The following is a 15682-nucleotide window of genomic DNA, read 5'->3' as shown; positions in this document are numbered from 1 at the left end:
TTTAAGTAAAAACTCATCCTGTCACAGATAAGCCCTTCTGAGCAGGAGTTATACTAGTAAAGAGAACCACAGAGGCTATTACAAACCTTTGGCATTCCTCACTTCCACTTAAGCTAAACAGGATAAATCACTCCCTCCCCAGTAAGAACTCTTTCAGCCACTTTCCTGTATCACAAAATCAACTTTTCCAGGTCTAATGTACTTCATTTTTCATTATTCTTGTTAGCTTGTCTGGCAGTAATATATTTGCATGACAATTAGTCTCTTTTCAATTAAACATTTGGGTAATTTTGCCATATGGCCACCAATATTGTTACAATTTTAAAAACAAAGGTCTCAAATAAAATACATGAGTACATACACAGCATACAGATAAACAGCATTTGACTTCACCTCTTCTGCTTTTTAATATAACATTTTTTAAAAAATGAGCAACAGATTGCATTTTACCATTCAGCAGTTTCAATTAAGGCGATCACCGCAATGTATTTTTCAGGAAGGAAAAAAAATAATAACCTTCACTTCGAGGGGCCATAGTTCATTAGGATGAGTCAGAGAAACCACAGGATGAGTTTGGGATGGAAACACTGCTGCTGCTTGTTAATTACAACCTTCACTGGAAGCAGACAGTCAGGCAGAAAGACCACAGCAAATAGCCCCAATTAGAAAATGACATGTTTGGTGAAAATTCCCCAAACAAGAGCCTTCCTCAGTGACCCAACTTCCTTATACCCCTTACTCTCTCAAAAAACAACTGGCTGGACAAAAATGTGGGACAAAATAACAAAAGACTTGGTTTGCTTTCCAGAAACCCATCCAGCGACCAATTATCTTGAAGGCCCATGTTGTCCAGCAGTGGTGTGTGTGCCCCACTTCTTACAAAGGAGGACCTATGTGTGTCCTGGAGGGAAACACTTTGTCCAGGCTGGTCTCCTAAGTGGAGATCAGGGAATGAGCTATTTTGTGTGTGTTCCTTTGGGAAATGGGGAAGGGGAGGTGAGATGGGTGTGAAGGAGTTTGAAAAAAATCTTTTTTTTCTTTTATCTCTTCTCTTTCCCATGACGAGCAAGGAGATAATGATCTAGTTCTTGTCTTTTTCTGTTATGAAAACTATCCTCCTAGCCCCCGTGGTAGTAAGAAATGATTTTTGATATCAGTTTGAGAGTGAAAGCATTAGTTATAAACTTGAGCTTCAGATATGTCAAAATCCTAGGTTTCATCAAGACAAGGAAGCTCAAGAGTACAAAAATTTCATCATCTTTCATAGAAAGTCTCCGTGCTTTGGTAAAAATCAATAGTAATAAAAATAAAATTAAAATAACATAAATAACAATGATGAGGAAGAGGATGATGACATTGTCTCAATGTTACCAGTAGGCCGAATGGAAGGACTTACAAGCACATAATTATAAAAATAACTTTGCTTTTGTTTCTCCTAGTCCCTTTAAACTTGCTTGTTTGCAGACAGGCCTTCCTTTGTCCTCATATGAAAATGCAGAAAGACTTTCAGACCATTCTGATCACTCTTACGCAACTGCAAGCACTCAAGCACTTATGTCATACATAAGCTCCGTTCAGTAATTAACAATATCCAGTGCTAGCTAAAATGAACAAGACAGAAAATACCGAGCATTAACAAGGGTCTAAAGCAACTAGAACTCTCATCACTGCTGGTGGGATTATAAATGTTACAGCCACGTTTGAAAATTGTTGGGCAGTATTTACTAAAATACACACACATGCACACACACATATAAATAATCGAAAATGATCTTATTAACTCCAAGGTGCCTATGAGTCTGTTAATCCCAGGGCCTATGTACAGAAATGTGTACACAGATTTACTACATGCCACGTATTAAAATTTTCACACTATATGTGATAACTCCAAACTGCAAACTACTCAAATTTCTATCAGCAGTGGAATGGATAAATAAATTTAGGTACAGTCATTCAAATGAATACTATACAGAGAAGGTGTAATCTACGAGAATGTGCAAAAATATGGATGACTCTCATAAACATAATGTTGAAAGAAGCCAGTCACAGAAGTGTACATATTGTAAGATTCCATTTATAGAAAAACTACAAACAGGCAAAATGAATGTGTGCTGTTAGACAATTACTCTATCAGTTATCATGTGGCAGAGGTGAGAGGAGAGTGACAGGAAAGGAGTGTGAAGGCATCTGGGTTGCTGGTGAATTTCTCTTTATTGATGGTGGGGATTGTCACACAGGTGTGGTCTGCGAACACTTATTGAGCTGTATGCTTGTGATATGTGTCCTTTTCTATATGTGTATAATATTAAAGTAAAACATTTAAAAATGTTCATTCCTATGTGATAGTCAAAGCATTCCATTTCATTCAAAGTGAAGACTTATACCCTAACTCTAGCCAGGCCTATTATAGCGCATGGGCACTGTTTCTGAGCCTCAGGGGATTGGGAAGAGTGGGGAGCAAGGAAATGTAAGGAGAACTATTAATAAAAAGCTCTTCACTGACAGGCATGAAGCTGTTACAGCGAATGTGCTGATGTTCCTCCCAGGTCCCCGCCCATGAAGTGCTGTGAATATTGGCTGCTAATGGCTCATAGTTGTCCCCCTTTTGGGAGAATTTCCCTTTGACCAAATGGAAGCCACCTTTTCTGAGTCATGGCCCTTCACCTCCCTATCTAACTCCCCAACTTTCTCCCCCACTACTTCCTTGCCTTCCCCCACATTGCACTCAGCAGTCAATGACCAACTGACCGGGAGGTAAAAGCCTGGCCCCATTTCTCCAGGACAGACCAGAGCTTGCTGTGGGACAAGTCAGGGGCTAGCCTCTAACAGAGGCCACATCCTTGTTTTGCATCTCTCCCTTTTATTCTGCTTTGCTGAGAGCACTCCCCCAGTAAACCACTTCACAAGAATCCCTATTTCAGACAACGTTCCCAGGAAGCCCAACCAAAGACAGCTGGCTCAGAGCTCAACAAGCTTGGGAACAGTTGCAGTCTGGTGCTTTCTTCTGGTTTTCTTATAAGGCTTCTCGGCTCCCTGGTGGTCTTTTACCTTCAGACCCTCGGATACTGCGATGCTCTCCACTCTAGTGGTCACATATCTTCTCGTTAGCCCCTGGAAACCTGTGCCGACCACCCCAACGCCGGCTCCCCAATGTGGCCTCCATCTGGTCCTTGAACACTCTGAGTACATCATCTTAACAAACTCCAGGGGAGTAAGCTGCCTAACACCATCATCTCCCCCTTACCAGGCCATCCCTCACATTGTAAGGGTGAGTGAAGGGCACCAGTCCACATCACTCCTCTACCTGCAAGGGGACATATAACAGACTCCTGAGTCATCCCCTGAGCCTCCTCCTAAGAGACTTGAGGGGAGGAACAGATACCCTCCCATGCCACACTCTTTGAGGGTTGTGAGGTATTCATAGTGCAGGCTTTGCCAAAGAGAGGATCATGAAATGTGAAATCATTATTGTGTGGCTTTTTGGATATTTCTGTATCTGATATTTATTAAATCATGATACTTCAATTAAAACTTCCAACTTAGAATCCTGTTACATTGAAATATTTGAAGAGTGCATTAGTGTCCACCAGAAAGGGAACGTTTCCTCTGCATTACTCACTAGTTCCTGGATTATCTTGCTTTTTTGCCTCTAGGTTTTATTTTATTTTATTTTATTTTATTTTATTTTATTTTATTTTATTTTATTTTATTGAGACGAAGTCTCGCTCTGTTGCCAGGCTGGAGTGCAGTGGTGCGATCTTGGCTTACTGCAACTTCCACCTCCCACGTTCAAGTGATTCTCCTGCCTCAGCCTCCAAAGTAGCTGGGACTGCAGGCACCCGTCAACACACCCAGGTAATTTTTATATTTTTAGTAGAGATGGGATTTCACCATGTTGTCCAGGATGGTCTCTATCTCTTGACTTTGTGATTTGCTCGCCTCAGTCTCCCAAAGTGCTGGAATTTCAAGTGTTAGCCACCAGGCCCTGCCTCCTCTAAAAATTTTTTTGTAGAGCCCATCAGAGACTGTGAATTCTCCACATGGTCTATGGGTGAAAGAAATTCTGGAGGCTACTTCTCTAATTTGAGAGGACACGTGTAGATATGAGAGCCCACAATACTGTTCTTCCCATCTATAGCACCCGGATTTTCCTCTCTCCCACCGTGTTACACATTTATCTGTTTCAACATGAAGTTCCTGAACCAGGTTCTATTTCAAGATGCCAGGGAGCCCGTGGGTATGTGTAATCCACCAGAAAGAGCCCTAATAATTCTGCTTTCAAGTCCCAGTCTAGCAAAGTCATTGGTCCTCACTTTCCTCAGCTTCAAATGAAGGAGTTGTACCTTGTAACTCCCAAGATCCTCTTCTATTCTGATATTCTGGCTTTCGTTATCTTGAATTCCATTGTTAGATTGAATTGACCTGTCAGCTTAGAAACAATGATTGGCACAACATCCATATTCAGAGACAGCCTCAGTCTGACTGTCTGGTCTTTGTCGGGACAATGCGATAGGCAAATCTCAACCTGTGAGTCTTCTTTTAGAGACCTTAAAACAATCTTGAAAAAAAAAAAATAGCAATGATGTAAGTCCGAGAAGTAGGGCCCCTTTACAAATAGCAATGCTGTGGGCTCATGCAGACAGGTCTGATGTAGCTCCTATTTTAATTGAATCACCCACTTGGCAACTGAACAACAACAATAAACTGCTTGTTGCTGGCTTATGTCTCTGTTAGAAAAAAACAGTGTTCACTCTCAAATGCTTCTAGGCCTTTTGCTTTATTAAGAAACTTGATATAGTTCAGTAAGGATGTGGTCCATCTCAGATTTATAGCCAGCTTTCTAATCCAACCAGATAGGATCTCAGGGCAGAAAAACATATGCCTTGTTTTTGTTTTGATGAGACAAAACCCCCAAAATGGGAAGTCCATGGTCTCCTGACTCAATCTCCCAGGTCTGAGTGCCTGCCCTGCTGTAGCTGGGCTGCCACCCCAGGCCTTCCCCCTCCTGCCCAGCCTGTGGCTGCTTCTGTCCTTCCTGGAGCTGCCCAGACCTTTGCTCATGTGTGCAACCTTTTCAGAGGCCTGTTGACAGGTTTGAAAATAAAGCAGGCGATGTAAAGAACACGCAAGTCATAGATATATGAAAATCAAGCAGTTTGGCTCTACGGAGTGGGATTAGTGAGGATCAGCTGTGCAGCCAGGCTGCTCCTGGGAGGGAGGCCTCCTCCTGCCTGAAGCTGGGGCGCTGGGGCGCCGGGGCACTCTCTGCCTCAGCTGTGCAGCTGTAGCTCTGGGCCATCTCTGTCTATTCTCAGACACTCCTGAGCTGTCCCAGAATGCCAGGGCACATGGGCTGCCAAATTGCCCAGGTGGGTCCAATAGTAGTTGATAATATGGTGCTTGGGGAGGGACCTTTCCTGTCCCCACAATGTGAGGGGCAGGGCTTCTGCTGGGGCCAGAGCCCTGGGACTGGAAGCTGAAGTGGGAAGGGCAGAGAGAAGACCTATCAGGGGCAAACAACACTCAGGGGACACTGGTAGCTTTGCACAGTGTCAGACTGTGCTTGTAGATATTGGGGGAAAGAGTAAAATAACTATGATCTGAGGGTGATACTCAGGAACTCTGACATAAACACGAAGTAATGATACTCATACCCTGGAGACGGGGCATTGGCTTCTCTTTCTGTTTGCCTACTTTTTTCCTGCTCTTTATTCACATTGGTGTGCAAAATAATTATTCTGCGTCCAAAAGTCCATGAGATAGAGACTTCTATTTCTTTGTGCAAATACGTCAGTACCTCTCTGGGAAAAATAAATAAAATAAAAGGTTCCGAGTATTGGGTATCAGCCCATGCTTTGAAAAGTACCCCAATGATACGATAGGAACAGCGTATCTTGCAGTGACAGACGAGTCACACAGGGGACTCACAGGCATCTCATTTTAAAAATGAACTGACTCTTCCATGGACCCTGCAGCCCACCCACAACTTGGTGTCCTGACCTCCATCCCTGTCCCTGTGCTGTTGAGCTTGTTCCCTCCAGGTTCAGGGTGGCTGTCTGGTCTAGTCTGACCAAGCCCTCTTCTAGAATAGGCACTGGAATTTGAGAGATTACAGAAATGAGCTTAGGAACTTTAGACTTTTCACCAGATAGAAAATTTGCAAACATGTTTTTCCCTGTAACCAGGTTGAGTGATCACATTGTCATCACTAAACTGCCAAGTTCATCAAAATATTAATAATTGTCTTGAAGAGCTGATGAAACCAGAATAGTCTGAAAACAGGGATGGAAAATGATTCTCATGGAAAAGAGAAGGCTGAGTGGTCTGAGTGGTTGCAATGAAAGTCTAGGAACTAGAGAGAGACAGGGAATGTACACTGACGGAATCGAGAAAATGTCATGCGTGAATGTAAAGACTAACCCAGAGAGGATACTTGAGGACCTGCCTTTTCTCCCATAATATGCGCTATGATTCAGTCAAACTAAGCCACAAGATATTCCTTTAATTATCCTGTGCATTCCTCTCTTTGCTCAAATGTTCCCTTTTCCAGGAATAAACTTCCCACAGTACCATTAACCACCAACATTTCTTCACGAATTGGTTTGTGACAATGTACTGAAGGCTTGTGCATCACATCAACTATCTCATTTAATCCTCGTAACCACATTATGAAGTAGGTGTTAACATGAGCTCTGTCTTGCAGCTACAGAAATTATGATGTAATAGCTTAAGTAACTTGCCCAAGGTTAGGCTAGTAATAAGAGGCAGAGCTGGGGTTCCATCTTAGACAGCCTATTCCTACATCTTTAACATCTGTGTGCGCCAGTAGAGATAATGCTACTGTTCTAAGAATCCTTAAAGGACCAACTTGAATTCATGAGACTTTCTTCCCCCAGGATAAAGCACTCCCTTGCTGATGTCCCCACAGTCCAGGCTGGTGCTGATGCTATCCTGCATCAGAGCCACTTGTGTCCGTGTGTGCACTCTTTGTCAGGGTCTGACACTGTTGCATCGTATATCACCTGTGTTGTCATGGTCAGTGCTCAACAAATGCCCCTGCTGATTCGAGTATATGAGCAAGTCAAATAGAAAAAATGTAATAATTTATTAGGCTTCTGCTGTATGCATAAATTATTGTATTTTATCCGTACAACATTTATTATTCTTATTTTTCAATGAGGAACCGGACTTAGGGAGATTAATAACTTGCCTGAAGTCACAGAGGCAGAGGGGCAGCATAAAGATTCAGCTGCCAATTTGTCAGATTCCAAAGCTCTTTTACTGCACCACCTCTCCTTCCAAGTGTGGGAGAGTGGGGAGGGAATTATGTGTCAGCGTTGGATGAGAATGGCTTGGTAGAACTTGGAGGTGAGCTTCTCATGAACAGGGCTTCTTGGGACCTGTGATCTTGTCTTACATGAGTCACACCAAATTATTAGAAATCAAAGCGTCAATTGAGGAAAACCACGCCAGCCCCCAGAAAGCTAATTGAGCCCTGTAGTCTCAAAGCAGGTCTAGTCATTGCTCTTGAAAAATGCAATTTAGCCATTCCTCCTTCCTCCTTACAGCTGATATCAAATACATGAAACATCATATGTAATTAGAGTCCATGAACATTTGTGTCACTTCGCACAATTAAAACTATGTTCTGCTATTCCTGGGAAACATATTTTTAGTTTAAGCTGGGGTGTAATGAGATCTCTAAAAATAACACCATGAAAGGTGAGGCTAAGTGTAGGGGCTGAGTTCACCCCAGTGCTGAGGCTGTAAAACATTATTCATGGTCCATTTAAAGCTCTTGAGCCCTGGGCCAACTTTTTTGCTTGGACAGAAGTTTGGTTCATCCTATTTGGACTCAACTCACTTTCCATCTAAATGGCGGTGGTCTGAGTGAGAGGGACTTAGACTAGGCCATTAGAGGAATTTTACAGCAGCTGAGGCAGCTCAGGGCCACTTTCTCTCTGAGGGGCTCTGGTTACATTCAGGCTGAAAGGCTTGGATATTGAGTGTTGAGACCACCCCACAGCTCGCCAGCTTGCTGCCCTCTGGCATGATGGCTCCTCTCAGAGTCAAGCTCCCCAGGTTTTGGCAAGCCCTATGGCTACAGAAATAACAAATGATCTCCCAGCTTGGCAGTGGGAGGGTTCAGGCATGCCTGTAACCTCAGACACAGAATATGGCACCCAATAGCGTGCGGAAATGGTGATACAAGGCTTGTAACAGATGTGAGAAACTTCAAGATTTCAATAATTCAGGGCTTTGGAGGGGATATGATTTTCTTGGACAGAAAAGTGCCGTATTAAGTAATGCACCACCCGCAGTACTTTAAACACGCATACACGCACACTCTCGCACCACACGGAACACGTCCTCGTGTGTGCCCATTGCCAGCGCTCCTGCTCCCTTGCTTAAGGTAGACCTGACATCAGCAGCAGATGGTCATTATCAAGTTTCTTATCTCATCCTTGTTGCCCCAAAACATAATTTCTCTTGCCCTTGGGGCTGTGCTAATGAGGTTGATGTTACAGGCTGGATTCTGTGGATACTCTAGGTGATTTCACTCTCTTTCCTGGTCATAAATGTTGTTTGCTTCTTTGTTCTTCTGGTTCATCTGTTTATTTACATTCAGCTTCCACCAAATACAGATTTGGGGTGAGGTCAGAGATTCCATTCTATTCACTGATTTATAAATACCTTTCTCTTTCTTTCTTTCTCTCTCTCTCTTTCTTTCTCTTTCTTTCTTTCTTTCTTTTTCTTTCTCTTTTTCTTTTTCTTTCTTCTTTCTTTCTTTCTCTTTCTCTTCTTTCTTTGGTGTGTGTGTGTGTGTGTGTGTGTGAGAGAGAGACAGAGAGAGAGCTTGTTTTTGATACAGGGTCTCACTCTGTCACCCAGGCTGGAGTGCAATGGTGCAAACGTGGCTCACTGCAGCTTCTACCTCCTGGGCTCAAGCAATCCTCCTATCTCAGTCTCCTGAGTAACTAGGACTACAAGTGCATGCCACCATGCCTTGCTAATTTTTGTCTTTGTTGTTGTTTTGCCATGTTGCTCAGGCTGGTCTCGAACTCCTGGGCCCAAGCAATCCACCCACCTTGACCTTCCACAGTGCTGGCATTACAGGCGTGGGCCACTGTGCCTAGTCACAAATATCATCTTTCTTTAAGTGTAAACATGGTCTAGTACAAGCTAGTCCACTACAGGGAGAAGTGCCCAGAGCCAAGTCTTTGTTGTTGATGCTAGCAGGGTTATTTTGGGGAGGTTAGCAGCAGAGACCGAACTAATCCTAATTCTGTGTATGCAGTCTCAGGCCAAAGGACAATACTGAGGACAGACTCTGTGACCTTCGGCATGCACAGGGCATGTGACCACACTTACAGTGCCTTGTTCAGAGGCGGGCAAGAGTCATTTTAAATTTTTGTCGTAACATGAGTAAATGTAAAAAAAATTATTGTTATTATTATTATTTTGCTGTGCTAAGATAATTGGATAGTCCTTCTTGGGACTGAAGTGACTGACCACATATTTGTACATGTGTGACTATTTGCTTCATCCTTCATTCCTAGGCTAAAATAGACTGTCTTCCCTTCCCTACCTAATTAGAGAAGTCATTCCCTAGTCACTGAATCCTTCACTTTAAAGGCAGCAGAGCATTTTTAGATGATCAAGTACATCCTCACCAATTTTATAATTGAGATCAAAACCCTGGTTGGAGAAATGACTTACCCAACATCTCCGGAGATTCAGTTCGGATTTGGAGATACTTAAAGACACAAGTTAACATTTCTTGAATCTTTCCTTTCAATTTTCATCAAATAAGACCTGCCCTATATAGACTTTCAGTAGTTTATCTCTAGTGGTTTTTTTTTTTGTACCCCTTTCCTCCCTAGACAGCTCACTGAGTATACTCTACTCTCTTTCTTTCTCAACGGGCCCTTATCTGAAACAGTTATTAGGAAAAGACCAGACAAATGTACTCACATTCTGGCACAAATGACTGGTCATAGTTGCTTCCTCATTTTTGTATCTCATGGGGATTAGATTGTACTGAAAAGTGTTAAAATCTAGTGACAGAATTCAAGGCAGCCTCAGGCCAATGGTAGGCATTTTGGGGAGGTGGTGACTAAAATTACACCATGGCTTGGAAATTAAGAGGTCTGACTTAGACCTGTTGAAGAATTGTGGGTTGCAAGATCTGGTAGAGGCCATTAACTCATGCAGTTTGCTAATAGATAAGGAAACTGAAATCCAGGGGAAGGAAACTGAGGTTTTCCCATGGGCAAGCAGCTGGTTAGTTAAGGGCAGAGCAGAGATGTGTCTCTAGGATTTACATTTAAAAAGTGGGCATGACTTAACAAAATGATTTACCATTTGGCTGTTCGTTTATTCATTCTTTTAAGAAATACATTTTTGTATGCCTACTCTGTGTCCAGCAGAGTTTGTCATTAAATGATGAACAGAGACACTAGTCTTGCCCTGCTGGGGCTTATAATCAATGGGTTGGGGACATAGAGGAAGAAAGACACACTCACCAGAAACAGATAATTACAAATTGTGATAAGTCCCTGTCTTGCTGAACTTACCACCAACATTTGACACAGTTGATTAGTCCCTCCCTCTTGAGATGCTTTATTTATTTAGCTCCTGAGAAACCACTCTCTTGATTTTCCTCCTACAGAGCAGGCTTCTCCTTGTCCTGCTTTTTAGCTGGTTCATTCTCATATCCTTAGCTTCTAAATATTGGAATACCCCAGAAGCCACCCCAGTCTTCTCTGGTGAACTCCTAATTTGTATATCAGGCTGTATACTTGAGTTCTCTACTAGGCTGTCTAATAGATACATGTTACATAATACGTTCAAAATCACAACCCTCATTTCCCATTCTCATCTCCAACCTTCTCCTCCCCAGCTGTTCATCTTAGGAAATATAAATGTACTCTTCCAGTGACTCATATGAAAACCTTGGAGTCATCTTTGATTCTCTTCTTTCTCTAATACTCAGTTTCCAGTACATCTCTGTAAGTCCTGTAGTTCTTACCTTCAAAATAGATCCAGAACCCAACCATTTGTCAACCACTTTATGACCTTTATCACTCTGGTCCAAGACAACATCACTTCTCACCAGGAGTACTGGAAAAACCTCCTGACTAATCTTCCTCTATTTGCACCAGCCTGAGTGGCCCCTTCCAAATGTTGGATTATTTTGCTGAAAACACTCATCTCACACAGAATAAAAGCTCAAGACCTGACAGTGGCTGGCAAGACCATACAAGACCCAGACCCCTGCCATCTGTTTTTATTTTCCATCACTCCCTCCCTCCCTCTCTCGCTTTTCCTCAATCCTGTGGAGTCCACTTAGGCTCAGGGTCTTCTCACTCACTGCTTCTTCCACAAACGCCCAGACAGCTTGTTCCCACCCTCTCTGCAGGTCTCTGCTCATCCATTATGCTCCCAGTGGCGCCTTTTGAGTCCTCCTGTGAAAAGACATTCCACCCAGGAATGCCCATCTCGCCTCGCTTTATTTGCTTTATTTTTCTCTTTAGTACATGTCATCATGTAACTTTGTCTGCATTTATTGGTTTATTTGTTTCTTCCTTGTCTGCCTTACTCGCAGCCAGAATGTAGACTCCAGGTAAGCAGGGAGTTTTGTCTGCTTCCTTCTCCTTATGCCTAGAACAATGCTCAGTAAAGATTTGTTAAATGAATGAATGAATTGAAGCTGAGATCTGAAAAGTCTCAGTTAAAAGGCTGGTGGGAGCTATCTGTAGAGAACCACCCCAGAGAAATTACTATAGGTATAAAGAAAATGAGGGGATAAAGCTGGGCCCTAAGAACCTAAAGAAAGGAGACAAATGGGCTGAAAGGAAGCAGAAGTTGGCAGAGACTGGTTTGTGTGGAACCTTGGAGCCATGATGGGGACTTTGGTTTGAGCCTCGGTGAGAAGGAAGGCTATAGACAGGCTTTAAGCAGGGAGTCCTTTTAATGTGGAGGTTCCCATAAGTGCAAAGTCACAGTTCCTGACCTCAAGAAAATCAGTGTCTATGAGAGGAGCCCATCACAAACACACAGTTAACAGCGTGAAGCGCCTGGGTGACCTGGGAATATATCCCTCTTCCTTGAGGGCGAGGAGAAGAATCAGAAATTTTCTAGAGGTTTTAATATTTTTAAAGACATTATTAAAAAAAAAACAGTTTTAGGCTCATTGCAAAATTGAGAAGGTGGTTTGGAGAATTTTCATATACCTGCTTCCCCTACACATGCACAGTCCCCCTATTATCAACATCCTCCACCAGAGTGGTGCATTTGTTACAACTGATGAACCTACATTGATTCATCATTGTCACCCAAAGTCCATAGTTTACATTGAGGTTCACGCTTGGTGTCATACCATTTGGTGGGTTTAGACAAATGTATAATGGCATGTGTTTACCTTTATAGTATCATGCAGAGTAGTTCCACTGTCCTAAAAGTTCTCTGTGCTCTGCCTATTCATCCCTCCCTCCCTTATTGGCTGTCACTTATCTTTTACTGTCCCCATAGTTTTCCCTTTTCCAGATTGTCATATAGGTGGAATCATATAATATATAATCTGTTTAGATTGACTTCTTTCATTTAGTAATATGCACTTAAATTTTCTCCATGTCTTTTCATGGCTTGAGAGCTCATTTCTTTTTGGCACTGATTAATATTCCATTTTTCTCCTATACCACAATTTATTTACTTATTCACCTGCAGAAATGGCATCTTGGTTGCTTCCAAGTTTTGTCAGTTATGAATAAAACTGCTATAAACATCCATGTGCAGGTCCAATTTATGGGTGGATATAAGTTCTCATCTCCTTGGGGTAAAAACTAAGGAGTATTATTGTTGGATCATATAGTAACAGTATGTAGTTTTGTAAGAAACTGACAAATTGTCTTCCAAAGTAGCTGTAGCATTTTGCATTCCCACCAGCAATAAATTAGAGTTCCTATTGCTCCACATGCTTGTCAGCATTTGGTGTTGTCAGTGTTCTGGATTCTGGACATTTTAATAGGTGTGTAATGGTGTCTCATTGATGTTTTAGTTTGCAATTCCCCAGTGACTTATGGTGTTGAGCATCTTTTCTTATCCTTGTTTGTCATCTTAATATCTTCTCTGGTGAGATGTCTGTTCAGGTCTTTGATTCATTTTTTGATCAGGTTTTTTGTTTCCTTATTGTTGATTTGTGTATTTTGGAAAACAGTCCTTTATCAGATATGCCATTTGCAAATATTTTCACCTAATCTATGATTTCTCTTTTCAGTCTGAGATTTTAATTTTCTGACCTGAATCTGTAAGGAGAAATAGAAGATCAGGCATGTGGTGCACCAGGCAGAGAGAAAGCCAGAGAGAACCGCATGTGCAACAGTGCAAGCGTCTGCCATCTCAGAGAGTGGTGTGAGGCTTGAACTGCTAAATAAAAATGTGTTTTTCAAGGTTGAACCTAAGTCTGGCTGACTCCCAAGTCCATGTCTTTTCACTATACCATGCTGAGAAGTGGTTTTGAGGCCAAATGGAAGGAGGCAGCCGGGGTAGGCTGGAGGATTTTCAGAGATCACAGGCTTGCTGGCTCCTGTTGGAACAGGAAAAGAGCATCCATGCTGACAACTACATTTCACAGAAGAGGGAAATATGGCTCAGGGAGAGGAAACTATTTGTTCAAGATCACACAGCTTGTGAGAGGCAGGCTCGTCGTCCAGTTTTGCAGGGATGGTGTAAAAAAGCAAAAGAAAATGTCATTTTACATTGAACTGAATTGAGAAAATACTCGTGAACTTCTTAGGGATGGAAAACATTTTGCAGTAGTACCTATTTTTCCTACATTGTGTGTGTGTGTGTGTGTGTGTGTGTGTGTGTGTGCCGACGCACATATCATACTTTTCCAAAGGAACTTGTAAATGCCTCAGCTTAGTTCTGCTTCTCTGGTTTGATCAATAAGAATTTTAAATCAATTAATGCTTAATTTTCCTAACAATTAGTTTTTATTTTATCCAGAGTAAAACTTCAAAAAAAGTTTTATTAATAATAGAAATCATAACAATAATATTAATCATTGTTACGATGTGACAGCAGAAACCTGTCATCTTTTTATGCCCAATCCAAATGGCAACTGGAATAGAGTTAACATGAGTATTACCACCAGCCTAAATTCCCTGGTAGGTGGAATTTACTCTCCCCTGAAACCCCCACCACAGTTAAGCTGTATTTACTGGTAGTCTGCAATGCAATTTGGGAAACTTCTGTCAGCTACATACATTTTAAATACAATTCAGGCAATGCACAGACATAGCCAAAGCGGAGCTTGAAGACAGCTGAAAGAAGTGTGAAGGAGGGGCTCGTCCATTAGGAATAGGCCTGTTTTGACCATCACAGAAATATACCTCTTTGGTCCTAGAGCTGAAAAGAATATTAAAGTTTCAATTAGACCATTCTGTGACTTCAGAGAGAACCATACTCAAGCCAACCCAAGCAAAATCCATCCTGATATTCTAGATCAAAGTTCAACAAATATTTTCTGTAAAGCACCAGATAGTAAGTATTTTAGGCTTTCTGAGCCATAGGGTCTCTGTCATAACTACTCAATTCTATCCTTTTAGAAGAAAGCAGACATAGACATTTGGCAAATGAATGGGCATGATTGTTTTCCAGTAAAACTTTATTTACAAACACAGGTAGTAGGGCTGAATTTCACTTACAGGCAGTGGTTTGCCAACTCATGTTCTAAATCTCTAGAAGAGAAACTGCCTAAGCTTCTCTAGGAAGTTTTCGGCTTTTATCGCTGGACATTCTTCACTATGTCTAGTTCATATCCCTTTGTGTATCCTTTTGTATAATACAAATCCTTCTACTATACCCCAGGGAGATGGAGAACATCTGTTTGGGGCATCCTTTTGTTGGAAGGACTAACTGCCATAGGAAGAAGGATGAAAGATTAGCATAAAGTTTGCTAATCAGAGGACAGGCATTCATATCCTGGCTTCACTACTTGTTGTATGATCTTAGACAAGTTGCTAAACCATTCTCTCTGCCTCAGATTTTTCATCTGCAAAATGGTTCTATTCATGATACTAAAATCATGGTGCTGTTGTGAGCATTAAGTGAGATGATGCATTGCAAAGCACTTTAACCTAGTTCTTTAATAAATGTGAGGTGGAAAGGAAAGGAGAGGTAGAGAAAGAGAAAAAGTTAGATTACCCTGACATTGAAAAATGCAATTATTTGGGAACAGATAAACTGGTAGACCCTATTTGGAGATTTTAGCAAAGAGACCAAAGACAGTCATACGTGTTGGGTTGAATAATTATCTATCTATTACACTATCTTTCACTACACTTCATAGTCTACATCATTCTAAAATTATCTTGCCCATCTGTTTACTTCCTTATTGACTGTCTTTCCCCCACTGGAATGTAAAATCCTAGAGAGACGGGCCATATCTGTGTCATTCATTACTGTACCCTCAGTACCTAGAAGAATCTTTGGCACATAGTAAGTATTCAATAAATAATGGTTCAATGGAAGAAAAAATGAATGGGAAGGTTGTCTCTTCTGTGCAGTACCCAGCTTCAAGAATAATCCAGCATAGTGACAAAGGAACCTGCTTCCAGCCAGCCATCATCATCAGCATGGGTATCACCCTCATGGCAGACATCACTATCAGACCCTT

General features: G+C 41.8%; 1 long non-coding RNA gene across 2 annotated transcripts in view; it reads left to right on the top strand.

Moving 5' to 3' along the window:
• The window catches only part of LOC102142134 (uncharacterized), a 285245-nt gene that overhangs the window by 240852 nt on the left and 28711 nt on the right, over nucleotides 1-15682 (top strand). The window contains exon 4 of one of the 2 annotated variants that reach the window (XR_012428752.1): nucleotides 3738-3855. The exons of the other annotated variant lie outside the window; for it this stretch is intronic. This is a non-coding gene — a long non-coding RNA (uncharacterized lncRNA). The remainder of the gene's footprint in view (nucleotides 1-3737; nucleotides 3856-15682) is intronic. 2 annotated transcript variants of the gene reach the window in all.

This window comes from Macaca fascicularis, chromosome 1 (genome assembly GCF_037993035.2).
Source record: "Macaca fascicularis isolate 582-1 chromosome 1, T2T-MFA8v1.1".
Lineage (NCBI taxonomy): Eukaryota > Metazoa > Chordata > Mammalia > Primates > Cercopithecidae > Macaca > Macaca fascicularis.
This window is presented reverse-complemented; position numbering and strand designations above follow the sequence as displayed.